Raw genomic sequence first — 5,905 nt, 5'->3', positions numbered from 1 at the left:
TGACAGAGTCAACCGTGAAGATTCGCCTCATATACGTTAATCCGGATTCCGGAATCTGGGAATTTTTTGCTGATGGAATCCGGAATCCACATAGCCTCTCACGCAGAAGTTCTTAGGGGTTCGTCACGCAGAACTGTCATGGATTTCCTTCTTATGGGGACGAGAAGGTGAACTCTCGCTCGCTAGATGAAGTTCTGAGGAGTTGTTAACAACTGGATATATGCCAAACCGCGGTTATTAATGGCGAGACCAAGCATCACGTTTACGGCGAACGTGAATTCGTACCACTTGACCAAGTTTCCCTACTGTTCATTATAACTACACGAAAATCGGTAGATTCGCGCCAATTCTATCCATAAGAATTGTTTTAAGCTGTTTTTATCCGCTCATTTCTCATTTTGAACTTAAGTTTGCCGCAAACGCGATGCATTATCTCCCTATTGATGGCAAACGGGAAAAAGCTGCTCGTGGCAAAAACGTTTTGCTTGACCATACCATCAGTAGCTAACAGAATTTTTATCGGTTTAACGGCGTGGTAAGGGGACTGTTAATAAAATCAACCAAATATGCAACCTGGTCCACAGGGTCTTCTCGCTTTCCAATACGCCGCCGCCATATTGAAAAGCGAGAAGACCCTGGGGACGAGTTTGCCAAATATGTCGTCATGATTAAACTTGCATCTGGCTGGTAAAATAAATGCTTCCTTTTTTACCCTTTCTGTTTTTCTGGACGACAGGCAATCTAAACGAGTTTTGCATGGATTTAGTTTTTGATAATACTGAAAGAAAAATCTGGTGAAAAAGAAGAAAGAATATTAAATTGCAATTCGAAAGTTCTGAGCTTCATTGAAACAGTAAATTATTATTATTTTTCTTTTCCTTTCTTTCACACTAACAAAAGTACTCACTTTCAATGGTCATATGTCACACATATGACCTCATTCACAGCAAAGCTTAGACGGACTTAGCTATACACGGTGCAAATTTACTTCTAATGATTTTCATTTTCTTTAAACTTGGATTGACAAAACGTTGGTGCTAATCCCGGACCACAGACAAACGTTGGCACCTAAATTATGGAGGGTAAATAAGCCACGGAAAAACGCTGACCAGAAAATTCCAGTGGAAGTCTTGTTCCACTGCCCACCCAAACGTCCTTCACCATAAGGCCGTTTGACCTTTGGAGTGTTCGCGAAAATCTTCCCCACCGAACTGAGAGCTAAAGCGTAGTAAATGTCCAGCAAAAGCTAAAACAAAGAAGATTAAGGGCGAAAATAGATAGAAGGGAAAGCTAAAGGAAAAAAGTCTTAGGGGAAAGCGAACAATATTTTTTTCGTAAAGTATCGTAAAATTTTGTCCTATGCACAGGCTTGAACTTCTAAAGCTCTAATTATTTAAGATTGTGAAAAATAGGTGGCGAAGTTGGTTTAACTTGCAAACAACGGTTTGAATAGTCTCGGTTCTTTTTGGCAAGATAGTGGACAGAAAACAGCTTCACTCACTAGAAAAATTTCCAGGGGCGAATGACAAGGTATACCACGAATTTAGACTTAGCCCCCAGACAAAATGTTGAGCAACTTCTTTCATTGGAATGAAAAGAAAAAAAACGGAATATTTCACATTATGCCAAATGATATCTGTTTTTCTTTGCAACGTTTCTTAGCCATCGCATTGAAATTGCCAGACACACTTGCATGGATGGGTTCAGTTTTTATTCCCTTTAATCAAGCTGAGACATATAATCAGTGGAAACTAGTTATAATTGTAGATTTAATTTCTTTCTAATGTTTAGATACTTTTTATACCAGTAACACACAGGCTTTAACAACGTTAAAACTATCTACTCAAAGATTATTACACAGAGGGACCATGTAGAGTTTTTATGCTGGATGGTCTGCGTACTACTGATAGCTACCGAACCACCACTGCGTGGTAGAGTCGCCATTCATTGTACAAGTAAACTTGGGGTTTGCACTGCCGTAATAACCAAAGTTGTCCTCACTGCTCGCTGCCCCAACGGTGGGATCAAACTGGCAACCCTTTACAGTACTGTCGATATGAGCAGGGTAACTACCGGCAACCTGCCAGAACCTGGCAGTCTTGTGTATTCCGGTATGACCGCGAATGTTGACAAGCTCGGTCTTAAGGCAAACAGCTTGACCAAGAAAGGCAAAGATGTCGGCTTCTGCAAACTTTCCACGGATGTAATCTTTGTAGTTATTGATACCGTACTTGTCATAACTGCACGTGGCTCGCCAGTGAGTCGACACATCCCTTAGTGACTTCATTCTGTCCTTTGTTAGCCGGTAGAGGAACCAGTTAGGCGAGTTTTCGTTCACTGGGTTGTTGATTGACAAGGGTGTTATCCTGTCGGCAATGAGAACAAATTCAAGCAAAGTTACATCTCGTATCCAAATTTTGGGGTATTACTTGGTGCAGTCACCAAATGACGTTATACAAAAGATTGTAAAGACAATAAATAATACCCACAACGCAATAGATAACCAACAATAGTTTCCTCAACACCAAAAAACAGCCAAATTTGGGTGTTAACAAAATAATCAGTCAAATTAGTAGTCTTCTACACAGCCGTTTTTAGTTTCGTCGGAGCGTTGCGTCAACGACTCTAAAACGGCTGTGTATCAGGCTATCAAATTAGGGAATGCACAAACTTTACAAGGCGAAGAGAATTAAACAAATCATAGTTTTGTCATCCGTGGGTTGATTTTTGTCTCTTCTTACTACGTTTTTGAGGCAGTAGTTTGGCTATTTTTTCTTCGCACAAGGCGATTTTTTAAAAAGGTTTCCGTAATTTTCTCTAGCTCTGCACTGCCAAAATAGCTGACTCACCACCCCGATTCTTTGGATGAGGTCTGTGCATCCTTTTTTGTCGTAAACAAAACGATCGTCATCGAGTGTAATGTTTTGAGCATCAATGAAACTTCTTCCAAGTAACACTAGCCAGGGGATTAGAGCCATCAGAAACGGCGAAATTTTTTCTGGCGGACGACAAACGGTTTTAATCCATTGGTAACAGTACCTAAAATTCGCGAAATGGTTGTTTTTCAAACTCCAAGACACGATAAGTGTCCAGGCCGCACCAGGTTCTGTTTCCATGTCACAGTACACAATGAATCCATTCCCTACAGCATCGTAAATCTTGTAGTAGCCGCACTTGTCTGCGCCATTCTTTAGGTGGTCTACGCAAGATCTCGGTTTCAAGTTGCTGGCATTTTCTTGGCATGGTTTCTCCTTTAAATAGCATAAACAAATAATGCCTGTAACTATACTGGGACTAGAGCTACAGCAATTATAATCTAATGTACGTGGTGTCCGAGAATACATTTATTGCGGCTTATCAGTCATTTTTTTGCATCGACTTCATTATTGTGTGTCAATCTGCCCTCTGTCAAACACGATCGATCCCCCGGCAGAGTTTGCCAACGGAGAGGATGAGCTAAGATAGCGACTGATGGTGGGCCTCTACTATACAACACCCTCCTCACCTTTGAAATCTATTCTTGGTTCTGGCTCATTCTCTCTTGTTTGCCTTATATGTTTAGCCGAATTTTTGAAAACATTATCGCCAAGTGGACTTTTTACGTCGGACAGTGTTTTTTTGGCCAAAAACTAACTCCAAAGTAGTTATTATGAAAACTAAGAAAGCAACTATTGCTTTTTTTTCGTTCTCTTCCTTTCCTTCTCCTCGCTCCTGCTTTTCCTCCTTTCCTTTTTCTTCGTTACTGTGATTTTGGAGCTTCTCGGGCTTAAGAAACATGCCTTTTGACGCCTTTGACTGCAACAAGTTCGTTCGGTTGGTTTTCAAAAAATCGGCTAGATGTATAACTGATTATTTCTGTTTCACGATCCCTTAGCCCAGGTATCTCTCTTTTTCTATTTAATTGATATTTCTTTATTCATTCCTTTCGGTTTACTATGTTTTTCTGCCTCAGAAGGTAAGTCCCCTACTGTAGAAAATGAGGTACACGGCCCTCCTATTTCAGGTAAGTATCCATCTACTCGAACTGTCGCTGCATGAGTTTTCACTTCTTCTGTTCGTTCTTTTCAAGTCTTTTTTTGGGTTAAAATTAGTCTATAAATAATATATCTTACCTTATTGCTTGAGACCTGTGCCGGATCCATTTGTTGTTTAACATCAACGTCAAACGTTTTAGCCTTAATAATTACAATTATAATGGTAAAAAAGAATAAATAAAAATAGAGGAATTAGCATTAGCTAACAATTATTTACCGAAGTTCAGGTGTATTAGGCCATCCATCTCCCTACTTTTCATCTTATGTTATTTCATGCCTTTTCATATCATTTCACTTTCTTTTACAGTCGGTCGAACCTCGATTATCTGCACTTTTCGATTATCAGATCTTGTTTCCTTGGTACAGTCCCGATTTTTTTCATGAATATTTTAAAATAAGATGTGATCTTGTTATAGTACAGTATTGTATAACTTTTATTATTATTATTATTATTATTATTATTATTATTATTATTATTATTATTACTATTATTTTCTTATAGTTCAATAGCCCTTTCTTTTTTATGTCTTTTTGTCGCATGAGAATGTAAGTTCTGAAGGAGACACAACACCCTTATCTCAGCTAACCATCTACCTCATGAGTCATTAATTCTTACTTCACTTGTTGGCCGGTGCTCTGATATTATGTATCTTTTGATAATTAGCTAATACAAATTGTCCTACCTTGGGTTCAGAAACCTGTGCTTGATTCATTTTTTGTTTGACATCGGCGTCAAAAGTTTTAGCCTTAAAAAATATAAATAGATGGTATGAAATGAATATTGATAAAGACAAATAAAAATATTTTATTCCAAATATATTAAAATAGATCGAATACACATGTACAGGTCACATATCAGGCTTAGGAAGGCGCCAAACATAGTAGAACGTTCAACATGTCCATGCAAATCATTTTTCACTCCCCTGCATGAACATGTAATAATTAATTTAACCCCAAGAAACAAAGGCTGAGGTATTACCGATTTTCCTTGGCAGGCACCAAGAGCAGCTATCAGAAGAAAAAGGCAAGGGAAAGAAAACTTCATGATGATTTTACAGCCACTCAGGGGGAATAATTCACTTGAAACTGTCCGTTTACGGATGGATCTGTTAAAACGGAAAAAAATAACGGTGAATTTGTTCCTCTAACATTTTCAAGTAAGAATAGACTTCGAGCAGTCTCTCTTTTTTCTGAAGTCAGATTTAATGAGGGGAGTGCACGCTCGCGCGAAGTAATGCGTCAAGTAATAGGATGGGAGATCAATTTTGATTCTTGTAATACTTACCTGCAATGTTACCAGAGTTACGTGTAAAACGAGCCTCTGCCTAAGTTTTAAGAACTAAAGGTCTTCAAGAAAGGTGTAATGAAGAATGATTTAAGCTGCCAATTTGCCGACTTATTTTCAGAATTTAATCGGTCGCCAAAGTGGGTAATTCAAGCGCTTTGGTGCCTTCATTGCAGACGCAATTTCGTATTCTGTTTGTTCGATTACATGAGCTCATTTTAACTCAACTTTTGCGGACTTAATGGCTAGCTTAAGGCATCTACGCCCCTGACTGCGGGAATTCTTAATAGTCGGAGTTTTCTTGATTTCAATTGCAGTCTGAGCTTCTATTGCAGATCATTGAGCTGCTATCCATTTCAGCAGGGGCCGTTCGTAACAAAGGCCTTGCAGAGTTAAACATACTCTGCTACTTACCGATAAACCACTCTAACCTGATCGACCTTCAAAACGAAACATACATGTTAATTACTGAGAATGTCGAACAGTACAAAGTATTTAATTCAGTAATTTGGAAATAAACAAAATGTTTAGCTAAAACCCTACCTACCAAAGTCGTTCCGTGTTCGAAAATGGGTGCGGATGAGAG

This window comes from Porites lutea, chromosome 7 (genome assembly GCF_958299795.1).
Source record: "Porites lutea chromosome 7, jaPorLute2.1, whole genome shotgun sequence".
NCBI classification, from domain to species: Eukaryota; Metazoa; Cnidaria; class Anthozoa; order Scleractinia; family Poritidae; genus Porites; species Porites lutea.
The sequence above is the reverse complement of the archived record's forward strand: the minus strand, read 5'-3'. Positions refer to the sequence as shown.